General features: G+C 36.7%; 1 long non-coding RNA gene and 1 pseudogene across 1 annotated transcript; both read right to left on the bottom strand.

Moving 5' to 3' along the window:
- Positions 1-20: 20 nt before the first annotated feature.
- On the bottom strand, positions 21-18,726 carry LOC110779810 (uncharacterized; annotated as a pseudogene).
- Positions 18,727-23,479: 4,753 nt separating this feature from the next.
- LOC130470622 (uncharacterized) lies at positions 23,480-26,392 on the bottom strand. Its single transcript, XR_008931338.1, has 4 exons — positions 25,829-26,392; positions 25,499-25,736; positions 24,774-24,838; positions 23,480-23,784 (listed from the first exon to the last, which is right to left on the bottom strand). It is a non-coding gene; the product is annotated as an uncharacterized lncRNA (long non-coding RNA).
- Between the last annotated feature and the right edge of the window lie 435 nt (positions 26,393-26,827).

The following is a 26,827-nucleotide window of genomic DNA, read 5'->3' as shown; positions in this document are numbered from 1 at the left end:
ATCTATACCAATTGCTGTTTGGTGTGCTAAATGCCTTTTGTTATGTCGGACTGATCAGCAGAATGAATATGAGACCAATATTCCTTGACAAGTTGGCCAAATAATGAGTCTTCTTTCTCCATTAGCTTCATTGGCTCATCATACTCCACCAATGTTCCTGCAAGTGGTTCAGTTTATTTTTAGTATTTGATCTCATACTGGTAGTAATTAAAGATGGCTGTGGGGTGGGGCATGAAAGCCCATGGACCTGCACCCTGTTTTGAACTTTCCCGACCGGCTCGGCGGGATACAACGTGGGTTTGGCGTGGGCCTGGCCCGAATCCCGGCCCAACCTACGGCCGTCTTTAGCACTAGTAATGCAGAAGTAGTTAGGTTTATTCTGAATTCTGCTCGGTAGCATCTGCTTCAGACATGTTCAAGATAGATAGCATAACAAAGCCGAATAACACCAGAACATGTAAACCGTGTTTGGTTTATAAGTAAAAATAGAAAGGAAAAGAGAACCTTACCATCACTAATGGCAAGGACCTTCGTGCAGTCCATCACTGTCGGTATTCTGTGAGCTACAGTGATCACAGTGGAATCAGAAAACTCCGCTCTTATGGTTTTCTGTAGGATCATGTCAGTTGCATTATCAATGGATGCAGTCGCTTCATCAAGCACCAACACCCTGCTTTTTCTCAGCAAAGCACGCCCTAGACAGAACAGTTGCCGCTGTCCCATGCTCCAATTTGATCCATCCTCCACAACTGAAGGTAAGAATGTTTTGTGCAATCATTTGGTGTTAATATCCTACTATGGCAACCCCAATGAACCGACGGCCCGTTTGGTAGCCGGCCATAAATGGTGTCAATGAGAATGGATTTGTATGTAAATTTGTAAGGAAAATTAATACCTATTATCATGGTAATGCTAGTTTACTCAATATTATCTCTTTTTCTTTATAAATTTCCATTACCATCTATTACTATTTGGGGAGTGGTATTAGGGGGGAATGCAAATTTATAAAGAAAAACACTAAGTTTGTGCCAAAATTTCATTACCATGATGTAATTTTTTTGCGAAATTAACACTTGGATTTATTCTCATTCCCACCATCTATTACCGGCTACCTAATGGGCCATGAGGGGAGAAGAATTACCTAAAGAATCTAGGCCCTGGTTTTTTTCTTTGACAACTTCTCTAAGTTGACATTTGCCAAGCACCTTCCAAAGAAAACAGAAAAAAATCAGCAGTTGTTTAGAACCAGCATTACATAAATAATAGGAGAAAAGGAAGCACACCTCCCAGATATCTTCATCACTGTGCTGACCTAATGGATCCAAGTTGAATCGCACGGTGCCATCAAATAGTGTAGGATCCTGAGGGATAATCCCAAAACGTGACCGTAGATCGTGAAGTCCTATCAAACCTATGTCAACTCCATCAACTATGATATTTCCTCCAACTGGTTCCACCAGGCGAAACAGTGCCCCGATTAAGGTAGTCTTCCCACTACCTGTCCTACCAACAATGCCGATTTTGTTGCCTCCTTCAAATGTACAACTGATTCCTTTAAGAACCAGTGGTGTTTCTGGCCTGTATCTTATCTGTAAATTGCAGATCTCCACTTTACCAACCAATGGCCAGTTTTGTGGAGGGCGGTTATTGTTGATGACTTCCGAAGCTTCACTTGGTATCTCCATGTATTGATTAAGCCTCTCCACTGAAATGATATTGTTCGATAACATGCATTGGTTCTGAATTGAGAAAACCATAGTCATGTTTAACGTGAGACCATACGATAATGCCATTCCTACAAAGCCTGCATTTTATTGTTGTATTAGCATTGCCTTTGCATAAGTGCTGACAGAAAATTTTCCTAGAGATAGAGAGAGAGAGAGAAATATCTCACCTGAACTTAAGGTACCCGGAGGAAGCAAAACCATGCACAAAGCTGCTACTGCAAGAACAGTAGCAGTGAGCGCCTCAATCCTCTGAATCAGCCATTCTGTAGCTGCAAAATTGTGGAAGAATGGGCTTGCATTTTTATCAATAAGATTGAGATTCTTTGCACAAAAACGATCTTCTTCTTGAAAAGCTCTAATTGTCATGGCTCCTGCTAATGATTCTGTTAAATGGTTTGCAACCATAGACTTGGTTGTACCATGGAGTCTCATCAACTCTTTCGCAGTTGCTACGTAGTAACGCTGTTGACATGTTTGTAAAATAATTAGTGGTATACCAACAACACAAATGACAGTTTTACAGTTCCTGTGTAGTACATTAAATCTGGAGGTGAAGATCATAAGAAATAGTGCAGCAGTCTGCAGACTGCAGCTATATGGTTTCTCCTGAAAATGTTGTGCAGAGTAAAATGCAGTGCAGTTTTAGACATATGAATCTTTAAATTTGTTTGTGATGTAAAATTTGCAGTTGTCAGAAGTAAAGATGGCTGTGGGCCGGGCCGGGCCCATGTTAAGCCCAACCTGAATCGGGCTGGGCCGAAAAAATTCAACATGGGGGCTAGGCGCCTAGACCCACGGGTTGTCATCCCGGGCCGGGCTGTTGTGGCTAAGCCTAATTTTACTAAATTTAGCGTGCTTGTTCCAAAAAATGTGGCCCAGGCCCGGCCCACGACTTTGTGCTCGTGCCAGGCTGTGTTTTTTCCGTTTCGTTTCGGGACTAGGGATGGCCCGGCCCACGACTTTGTGCTCGTGCCAGGCTGTGTTTTTTCCGTTTTGTTTTGGGACTAGGGATGGCCCCGCCCACAACCCTCTTTAGTCGGAGTACAAGTATTCGAGGGGAAAGTTATACGCGGGAAGATACTGTAAAATACTTACTTGCAATCGTATTGCCATGTAAAACACTGGTACAATGACAAACAAGGCCTGCCAGGTAATGACAGCAATTACTCCTAAAGTAGTATATGCAATGGTAGTAGATCCAAACACTGTCTGGAAGCTGAAGGGGATATCAACATCAACAATGCTCAAATCAGATGAAATCTGCAGGTGTTTAAAGAAACAGAAGAAGTTAACTCACTCTGATGTCAGTTTTATATAGATCAAATGTTGCAAACTTGTCAGAATTTTATATACTCACCCGACTTAGTACCCTTCCGAGAGGGGTAGAGTCATAGAACGAAACTGGAGCTCGAAAGAGAGAATTCAGCAACTTAGAAAACAAAGATTTTGATGATTCCATCCCGAAAGTTACCACTGCAAGTGATCTGACAAGTAAAAAAAATGTCATGCAGAAACCAATAGTGACATAAACCACAATCAGTTTTAATTTGCTGATATGTGGTTTATCAACACTAGATGCCATCCATGTATTCTGTAATAACAAGCCTGTTACAAAGGCGAGATGTGAAAGAGCAACAATGGAAAAATACAGCCATCCTTTGTTCTGATTCAGGTAAATCAAGTATGGCTTAAAACCAGTGTTTCCAACTTCTCTTTCTTCTTGTTTAATCAACTGGTCTCCTTTTAATGCTTGAGATTGGTTGACTCCCTTCATCTTTTTTGCAGTACAGTTTTGTTTCTCGGATTTGCTGACTTCAGTCACTGTTTCAGTCCCAGCAGTCTTTTTGTGCGCGTTTACAAGGTCTGAGAATTCCTGACTTGAAGCTAATAACTCGTGATAAGGGCCTGCACGAAGAACTTCACCATCTGACATCAGCTGCAAACAAGAACAATGTCCTCTATTAATTTATTACAGCAAATATATGCCGAAAATAGCAGACAACTTCACCTTAAACAAAGTTAGAAGCATAGAACTTTGAAGGTTCATATAGTTGGATGCAGAATCAAGACCCGAAGGAATGATAAGGTTTGTTTATATCTTTAACTTTAGACATTTACTGTAAGAGGGTAATTAAGTAAGGTATATGAGGCTTGAACAACTGAGGGACTCACCAAACAACTATGAAATGCGGGTAGAAAATCAACTTGGTGTGTCACAAGCAACACAGTCTTTTCAGAAAGAGCTTCCATTACATATTCCTGCCACAACATAAAAAGATCAGAAAGAGCTAAATATCAAGGAAATGAAATCAATGGTTGAAGGTCAAAGAGTTACATTCAGGAGGCTAGTTGCAGTATGTGCATCAACAGCACTGAATGGATCATCCAAAAGATAAATGTCAGCATCTTGGTACAATGCACGAGCAAGCTGGATCCTTTGCTTCTGGCCGCCACTTAAATTGATTCCTCTTTCCCCTATTCCGGTCATGTCACCATGAGGAAGAGATTCAAGGTCCTTTACTAATGAACACCTACGAAGTGTTTCTTGGTATCTGTGGTTATCAAAGGTGGATCCAAAAAGAATATTATCTCGTATTGTCCCTGTTTGGATCCAAGCTGTCTGGGAAACGTAAGCGATCCTCCCATATACTCCGATCTGTATGAGGTAAAAGGTTTAAAAATTATTTTTACTGCAATTCTCCTTCTATGTAATTAGGCTCTGTTTGGCACACCATTTCAAGCGTCTTAAATGATAAGGTGTTGAAATTTTAAGTCACGTTAGAGCGGTTTGTCAACCACCTTAAATAGAATATAAGATCTTGAAATTGACTTCAATTGACATTATTGAGTAACGTTTCAATTTAAGGTGCTTAAACTTTCATGTATTTTACCTTTAATTTTTTGTTTAAAACAATTATTTTATAATTTTCAGCTCTTTAAACCATTAATTCTACCAAAAACACATCTAATCAGGTACCTTATTAGTTTCAGTACCTTATCATTTTCAGCTACAAGCCTACAACCTTTCCAGTTTCAACTAGTTTGTCAGTTTCAGCTCTATTTCAGTTAGTTCTGCCAAACATAGCCTTAGTAAACCTACATTAAGATGATTTAAAATACAAGAGGGTTGTGGAAGAAGCTTACATTTCCATCCATATAGGGTACTTCTCCAAGAACTCCCGCTAGTAGTGTTGATTTTCCCGAGCCAACTTCTCCACATATAGCCACCTTTTCACCTGGTCGAATCTCTAGATTTATATTTCGCAGTGTTGGCTTCGATGGATTCATCTCCCACGAAAGATTTGCTGATTTCATCACTATGCCAACGTCTGTGCTGCTCGTTTTGCTCTTCCTGATATTTCCAATTTCAAGCTCTGGTGCTGCTAAAAACTTCACAATTCGTGCAAACGAAAGTCTTGCATGAATCACTACACTTATGACATTGGGAATAGTAATAACAGGCTCTTGTACCAGACGCAAAGTTGCAACACAAGTGAAAATATTACTAGCATTTAGAGGAATTTTGAGTAAATAACATGCACCAAATGTAGCAGAAGACACCAGTACAGGAGATGTCCAGAAAAGGAAAGTATTGTATGCCTTTTGCAACAAAACTGCTGATAAATATTTATGTTCAACTTTCCTCAATTCCTCAACTTTGTTCTTGAAATGAGTTTCCCAAGCATACATTTTTAACACCTTCATGTTCACAAGAGCCTCTGAGAATGCCTTCAATCTTTCATCTTGAGCAACCATCAATTTTCTTTGGTGTTTCTGCTGTAATTTGGCAAGTGGGGTGTTGCAAATCACGGTTAAAACAATCACTATTAATGATGCAATGGTTGCAAGTCCGACTGAACGGATCAGAATAGCTATTGCAAAACAAAGTTGGAGGCTTGTTGTCCAAGTTTGATGAAACCAAAAAGGAAATTCCCCGATTCTATATGAATCAACATTTATGTAGTTCATAATGTTACCACCAGAATGTGTTCTTTTTGCAACGGTTGATAATCGCAGTTGCTTCTTGTAAATGGCTGCTATGAGAATGGATCTTACTTTAAGACCAATCAATCTGGTTTGGAAGTACCATTGTCTTTGTGAGAGAGATTCCAGGATCTTTGTAAGGAAGAGTGAAATTGCCAGAACATAACCTTCATATTTGAATGCTTCTTTACCATCAGCAACCTGAATGAAAGAGTCGAGGAAAAGCGGTCCTGCTGACAGCGCAAGTATCTTCAGAAGCGCGAAAACCCCTGACATGAGAATCTCCCTCCAGTAGCATGCAACAATTGTCCAAAATATTGATGATTCTGAGTCTTCTGATTCTTCTGAAGGTGTTGAACCCTGCTTCTGTTTGTTCATTTGACCAAGAAACTGCAAGTAACAAGATTCTGCCATGTCTACACCCTGTAATGCAGGCAAGTCATCTTCCTTGAGAGTCTTTTTTCTACCCAATTTCATCAAAGGGTTCAACCAACAGAATGTCATCTTACTGAACAACCCAGCTTTTGAAAATAGAGCAGTAGTTGAACCAAATTTTCTGCTGTGAATCCCCTCTACATCAGTTGGAATGTACTCATTAGTACATAACAAGAGCAAACTTGCTCCTAGAAAAGAGAGAATGTCTAACACCCCTTTAACTGCTATGTCATGATTTACTGTGACAGTAAAAAGAGTCAGAAACCCGAAAATCCCAGCATACAGGAAAGCCAAAATAGACAACATTTGCATTCTGACTTTTGTGAAAAGCTCTCTTTTAAGGCTTGTTGTTAGTCCCACCAACAACCATGTAACTCCATGAAAGAAGAATATTATCCATGGATGAATTGGTGAAACAGAATGATGACTTTTGAACTTTTTCTTCAAAACCCAAATACCAAATCCTATGTAAACAAGTCCTAGACAGCCATTAAAAAGAGCTGATAATATCTGCAGAACAGAGAACTGTCGTCTGTTACGAGGTTGTAGCTTGATTTTCTTGGAAGGAAATTTGCAGATGAAATTATACAATAGGAGTACAAGAAGAAGTATGTTGAAACAAATAAGGGAAGCATGGTTGACACATGAAGAAGGATGAATAAGTAACGCAAACCGAGGACTACAAGGGTTGTCAGAACTGTTTTTACTGCAATCAGATTGCCCACAGAATAGTTTCCACAGATTCTGCATTATGTTTCAGGTACCTTTTTTCTGCATTCAGAAATGAGTACATAATTAGCACATACAAAGCAACATTTTGAAGATGACTGATTCAACTGTTTCATTAACAGCAGACTTAGATAATGGAAGAGCTAGCTTACCTGCAGGAAAAATCGCGTAATCAAGTTCAGCAGTAAGGTGGAACTGCTACCATAACAAAATTAGCTACTAATAATCAAGTTCATGAGGCATTACATTAATTAGGTACTTCTAAACAAAGTTAACAAGTACCCTTGTTGATTAGAACATAAACTTCCGGATTTTGTGGGATTTTATGTATCAAATAGTGTCAGATAATTGCTGTAATGACAGTATTGTGGGGAAAGCCCGAGAGAAATTAAAAAAAAGAAGAAAAAAAATACTGTTGTCGTGCATAGCATTAAACATTTAAACATGAGAACGAATCTCTCATTAGTCCCATATTATATGGCACGTTTTATTTTGTTATTAAAAACATGGACAAGATCCGATTGTGAGAACAAAGTTTGAGCTATAATATCTCTGAAAATATTTTGTACAGAGTATACAACGTGTTAATAAGTACATTCGATCATCTTATATTCGGAAGCATTTAGAGCTAGTTGCACCAAAAAGTGTGTTCCGCCTCTTTGACCAACTTTTTTTGGTCAAACAGAGCTAGTTAATACAGTACTCAAATAGAGATTTCACTGCGTTATTAAACGTAAATCTAGCTCGTTGAAGTGGTTAGAACCAAACTTTTTGTTGGGTAGATAAGAAAAAGACGACCTATCACAGGCTGGAATCTTACATAGGTCAATACGACCCAGGCTAATAGGCACGACACCATAGGGTGTAGGGGGCATGGCCAATCCGTGGACTATGGATCGTGGTGCACATAGAGCATGGTACACCAAAAGAACATATGTGCATAAGACAAAAGAACATGACACTACAGCAAAAGAACATGCGATATAATATTTCACTTTTTTGTTAGAAAAATAATATATTATTTTACTATTTATTAAAAATCTAAATAAAAAAAATACTCATGTTCTTTTCTCGTAACCAAATGTTCTTTCAATTATATACTAGTGTTCTTAAGGTGCACCATGCTCTATCTGCACCATGGTCCACCTTCTAAATTGCGGGGGCATGGGTAAGGTCGTGAGGAAACCTTCGGCAATAAAGATATGTAAAAGTAGATTTGGCAAAATTTGACACGACGCGAACCAGACAAAATAATGTTGGGCTTTTTTGGTTACATTGGATTCATAAAAAGTTGGTTAATGGATTGACCCGTTTGCATTTTTGTGCTCAATCAATATGTAGATACTTAAGCTAGATGTAAGTCAAAAGTTGCTCTTTATGATTGTGCATGTCTTAATATCATTTGCATTGATCACACTATTGCCAATACTTGGATAAATCCAAGAAAAATTACATTCTTTCAAGAACTACAATTTCTAGTTTAACTTCTACGGTCATCTCAAATGACTATCTTTGGATTAACTCCACCTGTCTATACTAATTGATGATTAGTGTGCTAAATGCCTTTTTGTTCAGTGGGATTGATCACCAGAATGGATATGAGACCAATATTCCTTAACAAGTTTGCCAAATAACGACCCTTCTTTCTTCATTAGCTTCATTGGCTCATCATACTCCACCAATCTTCCTGCAAGAAAGTTTAATGTAACTTTTAGCATTGACCTCAGAACAATAGTTAGGGTTTCTTCTAAGTTCTGCTCCATCTGAATTACTCCCTCTGTTTTGAAATAATGGGGTAAGACCGCCTTGTTGTCAGATAAGTTAAGAATGAAGTCAATTAGTTAAGCATTATAATTAATTAGTTAAGCACTAGAATCTATTAGTTAAACAATAAAACTAATTAGTTAAGCAATGAAAATGGTCTTTCCGATGAGGCGATCTTACACAAAAGTTACCATTCAAGTTAATAGTGACACTCTACTTTATTCTGTTCTTTTGATGGATGACCCACTATATTTAATGCATTCATACCCTTATTTTTTCCACTTTAATTACAACGTTCAACTCAACCTATTTTTATATTCTATTTTTACTAATAACTTTCCTATCAACCTATTTTTTTATTATTCTTTTCTTACACCATTCAACTCAACATTTTTTTTATTTTTTTTTCCTTACCGTATTCCACTTTTCCCATACTTTTTTACTACTTTCCAATCATTTATCTTGGTTGTTGTGAAATACGTAAGTGTCCCTATTATTTCGAAACAGAGGGAGTACAGCAATACAACTTATGTACTCGAAGCTGGTTGTGATCCCCTGTGTCTGGTTTATATGTATTGAAAGGTTGAGCTGAACTTAAACATATTGGAAATGTTAAAAACAAAAGAAAGAACACTCACCATCACTAATGGCAAGGATCTTTGTGCAGTCCATCACTGTCGGTATCCTGTGGGCTACTGTAATCACAGTGGAATCAGAAAATTCTGCTCGTATTGCTTTCTGCAGGATCATGTCAGTTGCATTATCAATAGATGCAGTCGCTTCATCAAGCACCAATATCCTGCATTTACTCAGCAAAGCACGTCCTAGACAGAACAATTGTCGTTGCCCCATGCTCCAATTTGATCCATCCTCCAAAACTGATGGTGAAAAACATTTAGTGTAATCTTTTGAAAAATCACATTTTGGTGGTACTAATCCTACTTGAATATCTCTAATAAAACGATGGAAGTATAGTTATTTGTGCTCTGGAAGAATGAGGAGTTACCTAAAGAATCTAGCCCCTTGTTTTTCTCTTTGACAGCTTCTTTTAGCTGACATTTGCCGAGCACCTTCAAAGAATACAGAAAAATCAACAGGTATTTTTGCGTTACTTGAGAAATATAGAAGTATATTTATTTTAGTATGTAAGAAGAAAGACCCTACTGAACCAACACCCATCTCAGGTTAGCCAACTCAACATGCAGGTCAACGCATGAGCTACTCCCAAAGAAATTGTTGTTGATGGGGCTCGACCTTGTGATCGGAGGTCACAAGGTGAGTTTCCTACCAACTTATGTTAATTACTTGAGGAATACGTAACACTTGCAATCTAGAGTATCTAATATGTACTCCCTCCGTATTTTTTTAGGAGTCACATGTTGACCGACACAAGTATTAAAGAAACATAGTAGAATTTGATATAATAATGATGCAAGTGTAGTAGTTGACAATAAATAAATACATTAAAAACAAAAATTGGGGTGTAAAAGTTTACCAAAAAATGGAATTATTTATGATTTAAATGGCTCATAAGAAAGTAAAAAATAATAAACAATTGGAGAGTGGGTGTAAAAGTTTAAAAAATAGTATTGTGACTCCTAAAAAAATACGGATGAAAGTAGTAATTGTGCCTCCTAAAAAATACGGAGGGAGAATTGCAGAAAGAGGAACCATACCTCCCAAATATCTTCATCATTATGCTGACTTAACGGATCTAAATTGAATCGTACGGTACCGTTAAAGAGAGTAGGATCTTGAGGGATAACCCCAAAACGTGACCTTAGATCATGAAGTCCTATCGAACATATATCAACACCATCAACTATAATCTTCCCTTCTACTGGTTCCACTAGCCGAAACAATGCCCCTATTAGGGTAGTCTTCCCACTTCCTGTCCTACCAACAATACCAATTTTGTCACCCCCTTCAAATGTGCAACTGATTCCTTTAAGAACCAGTGGTGTATCTGACCTATATCTTATCTGCATTGGACATAAAAGTATTTAGTACTCGTCTTCTTTGCAGAATCTGCCAATTTTTAATCTATACACAAAGAAATACAAAGAAATTCACCTGTAAATTGCATATCTCCACTTTACCAACCAATGGCCAGTTTTGTGGAGGGCGACTATCATTGATGACTTCTGGAGCTTCACTTGGTATATCCATGTATTGATTAAGCCTCTCTACTGAAATGATTTGGTTGGCCAAAGTGCATTGGTTTTGAATTGAGACGACCATACCTATATTTAACGCTAGCCCATATGATAGCGCCATTCCCACGAATCCTGCACGATAGTTTGTATAAGAATCACCTCACATAAGTCTACTGAGAAAAAAAAAATTGGTCCATTCATCTTTGTTAAATCAATGCAAAAAACTATATCGCTTTAAATAGACCTGATCAACATGAACCCGGCCCGAAATTCGGTGGGCTTGGGGAGAATTTCCAGGCCCGATTTTCAGACCTGGCCCGAAAGGCCGAAATTTAAAATCTTTAACGGGCTTTGGGCAACGTAAAACTACACTTTTAGTTATAAATTTGGCCGGGCCTGAAATGGCCCAAAAAACCCGACATTTTAGGCCCAAAATAGTGGGCTTGGACACAAAAACCGGCCCGGGCACGTGGGCTGATTTTTATGTCTCGGCCCAGCCCGGCCCGTTTTTTTTATTTTATCAGGTCTCTACTTTAAAAGAATCTCACCTGAGCTAAAAGTCCCACGAGGAAGCAAAACCATACATAGTGCTACAGATGCAAGAACAATGGCGCTGAGAGTCTCAATCCTTTGAATCAGCCATTCACTAGCAGTGTAGTTGTGGAATAATGTACTTGTATTTGTATCAATAAGGTTAAGATTTTTAGCAAAAAAACGATCTTCCTCCTTAAAAGCTCTAATTGTCACGGCTCCAGCTGCAGATTCAGCTAAATGGTTTGCGACCATGGACTTGGTTGTACCATTGAGTCTCATCAACTCCTTTGCAGTAGCGAAGTAGTAACGCTGTCAATATGTTTTAGAGACTTATTAGGTGTTATACTGTTATAATTATCAATTCAAGGGGGGAAAACACACTCTATACTTCACAAATGACATATTTACTGAACTTTGCCAAATATGGAGACTAGAAGAATGCCTGTTAACCTGTTATACTATGAAAGATATGCTGCAAACTTCTGCAACCAAGGTCTCTCCTGAAAATGTGTTGCAGAAACCCCAAAATATGGTGCAGGTTCCAAAAATCTACATTTTAATATACTGATCCGTACTTATAATGTAGTTTTGTTCTCTTCGCCTTATCCTTATTACGGAGTACTTACTAAATCAGACCAGAAAAAGCACAAAGCACTCACAGAAAACATACAAACCAGACCTGACCAGAAAAAGCAAAAAACACTCACTGAGAACATTCAGACCAGACCAGACCAACCAGAACAGAAACTAGAAAAATCAGAACACATCAGGTGAAGAGAACAAGGCCTAAATGCTGAAATGATCAGAAGTATGTGTATTTTAGAAAGCAATGCATGACTATCACCATCCTGATAAACTATGGTCAAAGGGAAAGTTATACGGCGAAAGATCCTTTTCATACTTACTTGCAATCGTATAACCATGTAAATCACTGGCACAGTGATAAACAAGACCTGCCAAGTAATGAACGCCATTACTCCTAAAGTAGCATATGCCAAGGTAGTAGCTCCAAAGGCTGTTTGGAAGCTGAAGGGGATATCAACATCCACAATGCTCAAATCAGATGAAATCTGCAGTTTTTAAAGAAATGGGAGAAAGTTATTGCTCTTTTAAGTTCAAATTGGATTAATGTTGTGTAATTAGTAAGAACTTTAAACTTAAACACACCCGACTTAGTATCCTTCCAAGAGGTGTAGAGTCATAGAACGAAACAGGAGCTCGAAATAGAGAGTTCTGCAACTTTGAATACAGAAACTTTGATGACTCCATCCCTAACGTAACCACTGCAAGAGATCTCAAGAGTAAAAACAATGTCATGCAGAATCCAATAATGACGTAAACCAAAACCAATTTTGATTTTCTCAGATGTGGGTTATCAACACCCGAGGCCATCCATGTATTCTGTAATATTTGGCCGGTCAAAAAGGCGAGATGAGCAAGAGCAAGAATGGAAAAGTACAGACAGCCTTTATTCTGATTCTGATTCAGGTATATTAAGTATGGTTTAAAACCAGTGTTTCCAACTTCTCTTTCTTCTTGTTTGATCAACTGATCCCCTTTTAATGCTTGACAATGATTCTCAATGTTGGGTCTCTTAATCTCTTTTGCAGAACAGTTGTGTCTTTCAGATGAGCTGACTTCAGTAAGTGTTTGAGTACCAGCAGTCTCTTTGTGCGCATTTACAAGGTCAGCAAATTCCTGACTTGATGCTAATAATTCATGATACGGGCCTGCACGAAGAACTTCCCCGTCTGACATAAGCTGCAAACAAGAGCAATTACCTGTTATTACTGATTGCAGGGAATGCATGCACGTATAGTACATAACTTTACCTTAAACAAAGATAATATAGCAAATAACTACGAAGGTCCATATATTTGGATGCAAAGCCAAGATGAAAAGGGCTGGGAGAATTTCCTTTTCCATGTAATGAGGTCATATTAAAGCTTTGATTAAGGTCACTTTAAAACTTAATCAAATTAAGGTCATTTTAGTTGTCTCATCTTCACTAAGCCTAAGTATTTTCCTGCTTAAGTAATACCACGTGACAATGTTACCCTGTCGCATCTTCATTAAAAATAAGGTTTATTTTACTCCATCCGTCCCAAAATTATAGTTCTGGTTTCCTTTTCTGGCGTCCCATATTTATAGTAATGTTTCCTTATTTGGACATTAATTTTCCCACATTCCCATACACTTTCCCACATTTCCATACATTTGTCCACTTTACCATACACTACGTTCCACTTTTTACACTTTCCTATATACCATATTCCACTTTCACACTTTCCCATACACTTTTCCACTTTTTCGTACAATATATTCCACTTTTATTAAAACCCTTGAAATTAGTAGTCAAACCACACTATAATTTTGGGACGGATGGAGTATTATTTATTCATTAAAAGGGGAAACGAATTCTTTGATGGGTTAGGATCTGAAGTATACAGTTAACCATGGAACAGTGGTTAGACTTGTTACCGTTCTTCCTTTAAGTGTGCATAGAAACAGCAGCAGCTGACATAGGTAGCATACATAATACATCCCCTCTGATTTATTCTAACTGAAACATCTCTTAAGGTCAATGAATTTTGAAGCAAGCATTATTAGAAACGCAGCAGAAGAACTCACCAAACAACAATGAAATGCGGGAAGAAAATCAACTTGGTGTGTCACAAGCAAGACAGTCTTTCCAGAAAGAGCTTCCATAACATATTCCTGCCACAACGTAAAAAAAAACGTCAGACTTCACATTAAAGATGAGGTCTAAGAATTCGAAAGATGAGGTCTAAGAATTACATTAAAGAGACTAGTTGCAGTGTGTGCATCAACAGCACTGAATGGATCATCCAAAAGGTAAATGTCAGCATCTTTGTACAATGCACGAGCAAGTTGAATCCGCTGCTTCTGACCACCACTTAGATTTATTCCTCTTTCCCCTATTTCAGTCTGGTCACCATGAGGAAGAAGTTCAAGGTCTGTTACCAATGAACACCTACCAAGAGTTTCCTGGTATCTCAAGTCATCCATGGCAGATCCAAAAATAATATTTTCACGTATTGTCCCTGTTTGTATCCAGGCTGTTTGGGAAACATAAGCAATCCTCCCATAAACTTCCACCTGCATGAGGAAAAAAGGTTTAATTAAGGAACTACCTTCCAATAAATCTCCTGCTATATATCAGTAGGCCAATATGAAGACCGAGGAACTACTGGTAGAGCTGGCAAAAGCTGACACAACCCATCAACCCAACCCGAATCCAACCTAATAATAAAGGGTTGGGTCAAGATTTTCAACCCGTTTAATTAAATAGGTCTACTCAACCCAACCTGCTTAATTAAATGGGTTGGGTCAGGTTGAATTCTTTAACGAAAGCAACATGCCTAACCCATTTAACTAATTGGGTCAGGTCTACCCTCATAAAAAAATTATTTTTGGGTCTTTTTTTTAGTTTTTTACAAATTATAAATATGAAAAAATTAAACTAACGTCTAGCAACCGCCAAAACTTATTTTTCTATTTCTATACATATTGGAGTATTAGTTTTTTTTTCTATGAGATTTACCTTGAAAAAATGATCCCTTTAACTTTAAATTCAAGTCAAATTTACACTTAAACGGGTCAACTTCAGGTCAACCTGTTCATAATAAGGTCGGGCCGGGTTGAAACCAATTTAAGTAAACAAGTCGGGTTGGGTTGGGAAAATTTCAACCCGTTTATAAATGGGTCGACCTGATTCCGATCCAACCCAACCCTTTGCCAGCTCTAACTACCGGGGTTTCCAAAGAAGCTTACATTTCCATCTATGCATGGTACTTCTCCAAGAATTGCTGCTAGTAATGTTGATTTTCCAGAGCCAACTTCTCCACATATGGCTACCTTTTCACCTGAACAAACATCTAGATTAATGTTTCTGAGTGTCGACTTTGATGAGTTCATCTCCCACGAAATATTGGCTGACTTCATTAGTATGGCATGGTTTGTGCCGGTGGTCACATTGCTATTGTTTACATTGTCAATCTGAAGCTCTGGTGCTGCTAGAAACTTCACAATTCGTGTAAACGAAAGTCTTGCATGAATAACTACACTTATGACATTGGGGATAGTTCTAATCGGCTCTTGCACCAGACGCAAAGTTGCAACAAAGGTGAAAACATTATTGGCATGTAGAGGAATTTTGAGTAAATAACATGCTCCAAATGTAGCAGAGGACACCAAAATAGGAGATATCCAGAAAAGAAAATTATGGTATGCCTTTTGCACCAGCACTGCTGATAAACATTTGTATTCCACTTTCCTCAATTCCTCGACTACATTCTTGAAGTGAGTTTCCCAAGCATACAATTTTAACACCTTCATGTTCACAAGAGCCTCCGAGAAAGCCTTCAACCTCTCATCTTGAGCAACCATCAATTTTCTTTGGAACTTATGTTGTAATCTGGCAAGTGGGGTGTTGCAAATCACGGTTAAAACAATCACTACAACTGATGCAATGGTAGCAAGTCCGACTGAACGGAACAGAATAGCTAATGCTAAACATTGCTGTAGGACTGTTGTCCAAATCTGATGAAACCAAAAAGGAAATTCCCCGATTCTATATGAGTCAATATTTACATAATTCATTATATTACCACCAGAATGTGTTCTCTTTGCAACAGTTGATAATCGCAGTTGCTTCTTGTAAATAGCTGCTATGAGAACGGACCTTACTTTAAGACCAATCAATCTGCTTTGAAAGTACCATTGTCTTTGTGACAGAGATTCCAGGATCTTTGTCAGGAAGAGTGAAATCGCCAAAACATAACCTTCGTATCTGAATGCTTCTTTACCCTCAGCAACCCGAATGAAAGAATTGAGGAAAAGAGGCCCTGCTGACAGCGCAAGTATCTTCAGAAGCGCGAAGAAACCTGACATGAGAATCTCCCTCCAATAACATGCAACGATTGTCCAAAATATTGAGGATTCTGAGTCTTCTGATTTTTTTGAAGGCTTATGTTTATTCATTTGGCCTAGAAACTGCAGGTAACATGATTCTGCCATGTCTATGTCCCGTAATGTGGGCAAGTCATCTTCTTTGAGAGTCTTTTTTCTACCTAATTTCATCAAAGGGTTCAACCAACAGAAGGACATCTTACTGAAAAACCCAGATTTGGCAAATGGGGTAAGTTGGGCAGTAGTTGAACCAAATATACTGCTGTCTTTCTCCTCTACATCAGGTGGAATGTACTCGTTAGTACATAGCAAAAGCAAACTTGCTCCTAGAAAAGATAGAATGTCTAACACCCCTTTAACTGCTATGTCATGATTTACTGTGACAGTAAAAATAGTTAGCAAGCCGAAAATCCCAGCATAGAGGAATGCCAAAATGGACAAAACTTGGATTAGGACTTTTGTGAAAAGCTCTCTTTTAAGGCTCGTTATTAGTCCCACTGACAACCATGTAACTCCGTGAAAGAAAAATATAACCCACCGATGAACTGGTGAAATAGATTTAACAGTTTTCAACTTTCTTTCCAAAACCCAAATACCAAAGCCTATATAAACAAGTCCAAGGCAGCCATTAAAAAGTGCTGACAGTATCTGCACGAAAGAGAACTGTCGTCCATTACGAGCTGATAGCTCGACTTTCTTGGAAAGAAACTTGCAAATGAAGTTATACAATAGGACTACAAGAAGCATTATGTTGAAACAAACAAGGAAAGCATGGTTGACACAAGAAGAAGGGTGAATAACTAACGCAAACCGAGGACTACAAGGCTCATCAGAACTGTTTCTTGTGCAATCAGATTGCCCACAGAATAGAGTCCATGTATTGTCCATAATGTATCAGGTACCTTTTTCTCTGCGTTCAGAAATGAGTACAGAATTAGCACATACTTCATAAAACAACATTCTGATTTTTTGATGATACCTTACAGTATTAGCTAAAACATAAAAAAGAACACCAGATGACTGATTCAATTGGTTAATTGAGACAAATGTACCAAACTTAGATGATGGAAGAGCTCACCTGCAAGAAAAACTGCGTACTCAACTTCAGCAGTAAGGTGTAAGTGTGTAACTGCTAGTCTGCTACTATAACAAATTAGCAACTTTGAACGCTATGGGTGCAATATGGAAACAAACTAACAAGGGAGTTCATGAGAAAATACATCAAGTAAGTACTTCTAAATAAAATTAACAAGTACCTTTATTGATTATGGAGTATAACACAATCTTTCGGATTTTATGGGATTTCATATACTATCATATAGTGTCAGATGATTTCTGCAATGACAGTATGATACTAAATAGTGGACAACGCCCGAGAGAGAAATAACTAAATAACACTGTTGTCATCCATAGTATTAAATAGCGGAATCTCCCATTAGTCCCATATTATATGGCACATTTTATTTTGTTTTAATAATCTTGGACAACATATATGAAATGTTGATTGTGAGAAAAATGTTTGAGCTATAATATATCTCAAAATATTCCAGATAGAGCGTGTATTTACATTCATCTTACACCCAGAAGCACTTGGAGCATTTTATATCTTATAGCTGGAACCACGGCATGTTTGGTAGCCGATAATAACTGGTGGGAATGAGAATAAATCTAAGTGTTACGGTGTATTTGGCAAGAAAAATAACAACAAAATGGTGTTCTTCTTCATAAGTTTGTGTTCCCATCCAATACCGCTACCTACCTAGATGGTAACCGAAGGTAATGAAAGTTTATGCAGAAAAACTAGATAATTTCGAGTTAACTAGCATTATCATGTAAATGGATATTTATTATTTTATAAACAAATTCATTCTCATTGACACCATGACCAGCACCAAAGAGTGTTTTTCGGTTCATTCATCGTGTGCTTGCCTCACTATCAATCAATGATGGTGTAACATGTTCACACGGACACAATCATCACCGATAAATCATACCAGAAAAAAACAAAACCAGTGAAATATAGAAATATGAAATATTTAGACAACACCATTGATAAATCTCATCCAATTTTCTACCACATGCAGTGATGCAGACCCCAATTGAATTCAATATGAACAACAAATATGCAATTGATCAATAAAATGAATGAATTTCAGAAGAGAGAAAGAGAAAATCCTTTATGTTCGGCCGGTAATTGGAGGAAGTCGTCAATGGAAGCTTGCTCAACCTTCGTTTTCTAGGTCCGTCGAGCTTTAGTTTGACTGTTTGGCAAGGTAGTGAGAAAATCACGGTGTTGGTATGGGCGGACGGAGGGGAAAACGAGGATGGTGACTGGTGAGGAGAGAGAAAAATCACGGTGGTTGTTTGACGGAAGCCTCCATTCGCCATTTTTGGGATTTCCATTTCTGCTCTTTCTTCTGATTGCAACTTGCTTCTGCCGCGCCCAATTGAACCTCATTTTTTACTTTTTTAAATTTTCGATTTCGATCTCAGTTTTATTTGGTTGTGTTTGGAGAGATAGAGAGCGCGCTTTGTACTACTTTTACCGTTTCGGATTAATATCTCAAATCGTGTGCACGTAAAAATTATAAAATACGAATTAAACATGATCTACGTAACTAAAATTTCCTTATGTACGAATTATAAAAAATGGCCAAAGTCGTAGTGTGAATAATGTACAAAATAAATGGTGTAATATTTGAGAACGGAGGAAATATTAAATGGTAAACTTTAGTGTGTTTTGTATCGATAAAACCATAAGACCTGTTTGGCAATTGGTTGTTGGTTGTTGGCTGTTGGCTGTCGGCTGTTTTACTTGGCTGGTTTGACTGGCTGTTCAAGTTGACTGTTTTTGTTGGTTGTTTGACTATGGATTGGTTACAAATATGTTTAGTAAAATCAGTTGTTGGTTGTTGGTTGTAGCTATGTAAAATGACATTTAAGGACATTTAATGTCTTTTATTCATTTTTCAATACATACTGTGTATTGTGTGCGGAGTAAAACGTAATAACAAATAAATAAAATATAAATTAAAAATAAATTACTTTCTGCAATAGTATTAATAAAATTATTATTTTAATTAATAATTACGGACTAATAATTAATAACTAATAATAAATAATCAATGATTAATAATTAATAATAATTAAATTAATAATAATTAAATTAATAATACTTAATTAATAATTAATATTAATAATTAATAATTAATAATTAATAACTAATAACTAATAATTAATACTATTGCAGAAAGTTATTACGGAATAACACTTAATAAAAACTTAAACACACCAACTAAAGAACACCTAAATAACTTAAAAACAACTAAACACAACATACGGACAACTAAATAGTAACTTAAAACACAACTTAAAGGCCTTATTCGGTAAAAGTAGCGGTAGTAGATAGCGGTTGAGTAGCGGGTAGCGGTTGGCGTAGCGGTCAATAGTAACGGGTAACGGTTAGCTGTCAAAGTAGCGGGTAACTAATATGGTTTTTCGGCAAAAGTAGCGGTAGATATTATAAAATAAAATAAAATAAAAACTGAAATATTATTTAAAACTTTAATATAAATTTGTCAAACGCTACCCGCTACCTTAAATGCTACTAATTCTAACGTTTGATAAAAGCTATTCAACCGCTACCTCTAACCGCTACCTAAATCGCTAACTCGTCAAACACCTACAAATTTTACAAATAGCGTCTTGACTCGGTCAAAACGCTACCCGCTATCTCAAACACCCGAACCCGCCCAAAGACAACTAAATAACTTAAACACAACCTAAGGACAACTAAATAACTTAAACACAACTAACTAACACCAGATTCCTCCATTACATAGTTTTCCTTTTCTTTTCTATACTCGTCATGCCGTCTTTCTTTTTCTTTTTCCTTTTCTTTTCTACACTCGTGATGCTGCAATCTTTTATAGCTTTCAATTCCTTTTCAAGCATTGCCACTCTAATCTCGAGAGCCTCCATTTTGTCGGACGAAAAAAAAAAAACTCTTGTGAAGACTCGCGATTTTGTCGTCTACGACGTGATGGTGGTGGCTGGAGATAGTGGCCGGCGATGGTGGACGGAGGTGGTGGTTAGATTTGGGGCGGGTATATGGCTAAATGTTGAATGAGGGGTAAATAAAGTGGGGTATATGGGTAAATAAATGGGACAGTTTTGAGTAATATGTGGCGGTAAATAGTAAGTCCCATAATAATTGGACACAAATTTTGATAGAATACTACTCCCTCCATATTTGTGTTTTTCTATTATTGATTCATTTGGATAAATAAAACAATTTTATTGGTTGTTGTAATGATTAGTGGATTGAAGTTTTACTTGAGTTTATTTTTTTAATAAAAAAAAAGAATCTTTATCGTACGTTAATAAACGTGTAAAATTCCAAACGAAGTGTAAAGAACATTTTGAAATACCAAAAAAGAAAAACGTAAAAAACAGAAAGATAACTAGCACCGGATTCCTCCATTACATAGTTTTTCTCTTCTTTTCCATACTCGTCATGCCGTCTTTCTTTTTCTTTTTCCTTTTCCTTTTCCTTTTCTTTTCTACACTCGTGATGCTGCAATCTTTCATAGCTTTCAATTCCTTTTCAAGCATTGCCACTCTAATCTCAAGAGCCTCAAATTCACCAATTATAGCATCCTCCAGCACAACTTTCACAGTTCTCAATTTCTTATTAATCTTTGACACTCTGTTCCTGAGAGCCCGAGTGGTAGACGATTCATCCCCAAATTCATTCATTATAGATTCGACAACATCCAATCTTTCTTTAAGCATTGCAGCTCGGTGATTGAGACACAGAAATGCAGATGATCCCTTCTCTAAGTCTTTGGAATTTTCCGTTCTAACTTTCACCAGGTTGAATTCTTTCTTGAGCATTTTCACTCGATTGTTGAGAGCTTTAAGTTTAGTTGATTGGTTATATGCCTTGTATCCTTTGTTTTTATAAGCGAGCACTTCATCAAGGGCATAATTTGATTCCAAAGATTGGTCTTTCAAAGTCAATTCATAATGAATAACAAATTCTGACGTATCCTGCACATCAAATCATCAAAGTCAACGGGTTTCCCACTTCCTTCCCACATACTCCGTACACATTTACCGTTGATAAAAAATGATTTGTTAAGTATTTATTTGTTCCAATGATAAAAATTATCATCAACATCAGCGCGATTAATGAATAAATTAACGATCAAATAGCAATTAACAATTAAATTAGTGTACTTAAAAATTCCGCTTTTTTTTAACATACTACAATTAATTATTTAATCCGATTAATTAAATGGTAATTATTTAATTATAGTTAACAAATTTTGATTTAATTAATAACAAATCTTATCTATTAGAAAAGGTAGAGGGGTATGGAAAAGTAGGAAAGAGAAGGTAAATGGAGAGGTTAATGAATGTAGGTATGAAATTGTGAAGTGAAAAGATTATGTGATAAAGTTAGTGGAAATTGATCTGGACCAATAAGATGAGAGGAGAGAAATTCATAGGTTACCCATAAATGTGGATGCTCTAAGCAACAATATTTGAGACGATTGTAAAAGCTACCTATATGTCCATGCATTGACTTTCTAATTAGGTTGACCATATTAATAATTTCCATGGGTAAGGAAAGTGTGTTGAAAAAATATGTGGAATTGAAATTGAGAAAGAAAATTTTAAGACATGAAACGGTAACTCAGGGTCATGAAAAGGACAAGGCCAAGGATTTGCCTCCACCATGTGAAACAGATAGCTGTTAAAAACTGACTCGATCCGGAAACCCGACCTGAACCGGTCAAACTCGTAACCGATCATGACCCGAAATTTTGGTAAAATAGGTAACCCAAAACCCGGCCTAAGTGATAAAGTGACCCGACACGACCCGGCCTGATCATGATTCAAAACCCGAGATGATATTTTATAGTTGAAAAATAGATATTTTATACTCCTTCCATCCCAAAATATAGTGCCTGTTTAACTAAAAACACGAAAATTAAGGCGAATTATAGCATAGATAATAAAACAATAAATTATTTTTACTTTAGATGAATGAGGTGGGTTCCTACTAGGCTACTACATGTACCTAGTGAACAAGACATCTTGTATACCATGCTTTTCTATTGGTTGAAATGACATATTTATTGTCTTTCATTCTTATTTTTTAGTGGGTTTGATGATGTGTCAACAAATTAATGGTAGTGTATAAATAATAAATGGGCCTTAAAAAGACAAAAATCAAATATATGGGTTGAACAAAAGTAAAAATTACGACTTTTTAAGCACTCCAAAAAAAATAGATAATAGTTTGTGCATGAAGATATTATGGTAAAAATTTAATGGTTTAAAATCGAAATAGACACATCATTTAGGGACAACATTTTAGAAAAACCGACACTATATTTTGGAACGGAGGGAGTAGGAATTTTTCACGTGTCACTCTTTGATTGTTAATCATTTATGTGGCACCCAAAAAATATTCACTTAGACTTTGATATATAATAAATCAAGTGGCACCTGCGTTCAATTTTGTTAAGTTTATTACAAAATATCCAGCATATTTCACATGTTTGCCCTAAAAAACAATAGGGTAACACAATTATAGGCACAACATAGAAAAAATACTCACCGTTTTCATAGAATGGAAGCACAATTTTTTCAATGCTTTGTAACATTCCTTGTAATTCTCAAATTGGATGGAGACCTTGTGTAACGCCCCGACTTCTAAACACCATTAATTAAGTTAATTATCTTTAATTAGCAGCGGAAACCCTAATTTAGTCGGAGCGTCACATGCCGTATTTCCCTCGTGGGAAATACAAGGCGACATAACCTTTTTAACTTACTAAATAAACTTTAATAATACATACTTTTAGCATTTGATTAAACATTAATATTAAAATCTAACTCAAATCATGAAATCCAACTTAGAGTTTAATTAATACATCCCTTTATTACTAATGACATAATTATCTTTACTAAATATCGATCGTGAATTTGATGGTTGCATCCTCACTCTAAGGCATCCCATGATCTTCTTCGTACCTAAAACAAAAGCAACATCGTGAGCCGAGGCCCAGTAACATACTACCCTAACAGCGTAAACTCATTTCAATTCATTTTATTTACTTTGCAATCAGGGAGAATAGAATATAGTAAAACACTTTCATAAATGCTGTAACACCCCGACAATTCTCTCTTTTCTAAAATAACCTTTTAATATAAAATATAGAGAATTATCAAGGCATTATCGCCCGTGTGAAAACGTAACGGCTTATTCAGAATTTTGCAGCGGAAAACATAAAACTAATTTGAGGTTTATAAGTAATTGATTACAGGTTTAATCCCAAAAACCAATAAACGAAAATAAGGAAATACGAATAGTACGACAAGTTTCAAATCCAAGTTAACAAATTGAATCACTTAACTAAACAAATAGAACTACAAGCTCTCTAATCCCGATCCCAATGATGCATCATCTTCAAACCTGTAGATGGGCAACGCTTATTGATCCTTAGAGACTGCTCACCAAAGATGGATCATCACAGGATCAATAAGGCATAGCCATGATCAACACACACAAACAAAGCACGTAATCAGCAAAGCTGAGTACTACATACTAAAACAACAACAATCCTAGCATGATACTATCAAACTGACAACCCTAACATGATACTAATAAATATAAGTAAGGGCAGACAAAACATAATAATTTGACGACCATACTTGACTAGACTAAGCTAGACTTAATAACCATAATATTATTTTAGTTGAAATAGACAATGGACCGAGTTGTCCAACCAAAAGTCTTCCCCAAGGAAGACGAGGTACGGGCGCGACTCCGAAACCTCAGTGACCTGCGATATCGAGGAACGTTTGAATAAAAATAGAACACGGTGATCAATCCGGTCCCAGAAAAGGCCATGGGCTACCACCATGAACCCCAACTCCTGTTTGTCCGTCACTTCAGACGTGCACAGTCTAAAGCTATTGCTATTCAGTTTCACTTTACATGATTTACAAATTGACACCCTGTTATGACTCAACAATCACATAAGGCATGCAACTCACATTTATTTATAACTGTTTTTATCTTGGAATTGAGTAAGTGATCACAAAGGCATCAAACAAGACTCATTCCAATTAACTTCAATCTTTTCTTTAATACTGATCAACCCCTGTATATGGGTATAAGGTTTCAACTTACTAAATAAGGTCCTCCGCCCTTATAAAGTAGTGAAAAGCTAAAAGGGAACAACAATTAACTGATCTGAATTATATACTGAATAATCTAGTGTTCCCAACCCAACATGTTTGCATCAATCTTCCATACTAACATGTTATAATCCTCAAAATGCAATAAAGGTTTAATACGTTCATCCAACAGTATCAAACATGCAATTTCAACCTGACTAAGTTCATCAATAACATTAACATAACCAAGTTCATCAACAATTCAACATGGTTTCAACAATTAGCACACATTCCAAGCACACAGGTATGTACGTACCTTGTGTAAACAAACTGATAGGCCACCTTAATACTTTCAAAAGTCGTCTAAAGAGAATTCTCCTCCTAAAACAACCAACAAATAATTCCAATCAATTTCTAATCATTGGCAACCATAATAAAGCATTCTAAATGCATCCTAAACATATTTAGAACATTCCCCAATATCGAAACTTAATTAATTAACTTCCTAGAATAGTGATTAATTCCCTAACGATCCCTAATTATCATAAACTCCAACAAACGTTCCTTTCTAATTTTCCAGCAATATTAAATAATTCAAAACTTGCTCAAAATATATTCAACATCCTTAAGATCATAAAAAAAATAATAACTTTAATAGGTATAATCATTCTATTATGATTTTAAACATAATAAAACCTTAAAAATTCATGCTTTAATAGTTTAAAATACTTATTTAACCAAATTAATAAATCTGGAAATTAAATTTGTTACTTAAACATAATATGAAATCTGAAAATATACTTTAATCATAATAACTTGTAATTTATATTCAATAAACACGAATTAAATCACTAAACTAATTTAAAACCCTAACTTACATATTAATCAACCAAAACTGAAATTAATTAATTTACAATATCAATATCAAATCTGAAAATTGTAATTTAACTATAAAGATTAATAATTTAATTCAAGAAACTTAAATTAAAATCAATAAACTTAAATCAAAATATTTAAATAACTTAGGGTTTAAGAAATAACCAAAAGGAGAGGAGGAGAGAGACTGCCGGCGAGCAGGGGCACGACAGCGGTGGCGCAGGCTGGGCGGCGACGCGACTGGGCGGCGCGATTAGTGTTGGTGGTCGCGGGTGATTGAGCAAGCAAGAAGCAGGAACGTTGAAGGTGGCTGCAATCTCGTGCGAGCCAAGGAAGGAGGAAGGAGGGAGATCGACTGGGCAGGGCCGCAGCGGCGGTGCAAGCGGTGCTGCGGGTGGTGGTGCTGGACCGACGACCAAGCAAAACGTGGTGAGGAGGAGCGAAAAACAAGAAGAACAAAAGGAAAACTAACGAGAAGAGGGAGGAGGAGAGTACCGGACGTCGAAGGGCGACGGTGGCGCGGCAGCTGGTGCGGCGGCTGGTGCGGTGGCTGGAGAGGGATGAGAGGGTTTGTGAGTTTGTGTGCTTTGAGAGTTTCACGTGAAAGGAGAGAGCAATACGTGAGACTTCATGAGGGTTTGAGAGGAGAGAGAAAACAATAGTGAGTAAACTTTTGGGGTTAGTTGGGGCTTAGATATTTTATGGGCTAGGAATCTAATTGGGCTAGGATTAGTATTTAGTTTTAGAATTTGAATTCAACACTGCTTAGGATTGTTTCCTAATTTCAATCGAACGGAATTTCATAATTCAAATTCGTTTTAACTTAAAATTCTAAAATCATTTTCGATTTCGTAAATCGTTGAAAATATTAAAATGTAATAAATAAATATACGTTAATTATATATTTATTACTAAAGTTCATAAATTCTATTTAAATATAAATAATATACGTTAAAATATATTAATAAAATTTATAAATTTACGGGGGATTACAATCTACCCCTCTTAAAAGAAGTTTCGTCCCGAAACTTGACACGAAATTTCCCACATTTTCCCCAAAAGTTTTTAACTTATTCTTACTAGAGGAGTACTTGTGCCACCTATGTGCACTCTTTTGTCAACTCAGAGTTGTTTGTGTTACTCATGAACACCTTTTCTTATGCGGAGAGTCTATTTGCTTTGCCTAAACTTGTAAAATTTGCTAAAATAAGCATAAAATGCATCAAAATACCATAAAAATAGGTAAAAAAACGCGAATTTCTATCGCATTCTACCCCTCTTAAAGAAAACGAGTTACGCCCTCGTAACTCATCCCAGGGAATGACTTTGGATATTTGTACTTCAACGAATCATGCCCCCAAAGCTATATTTTCACTAAAATCGTAGCAAGTGGGATTTCTACACTTCTTTCCACACAATGCCTCAACAGGTTCCATCTTAAAGCTCGCATAGTAACTATTGTTGCAAGAAATTCAATCGACTCTAGGTGGTTTT

Source organism: Spinacia oleracea, chromosome 3 (genome assembly GCF_020520425.1).
Source record: "Spinacia oleracea cultivar Varoflay chromosome 3, BTI_SOV_V1, whole genome shotgun sequence".
NCBI classification, from domain to species: domain Eukaryota; kingdom Viridiplantae; phylum Streptophyta; class Magnoliopsida; order Caryophyllales; family Amaranthaceae; genus Spinacia; species Spinacia oleracea.
The sequence above is the reverse complement of the archived record's forward strand: the minus strand, read 5'-3'. Positions and strand labels throughout refer to the sequence as shown.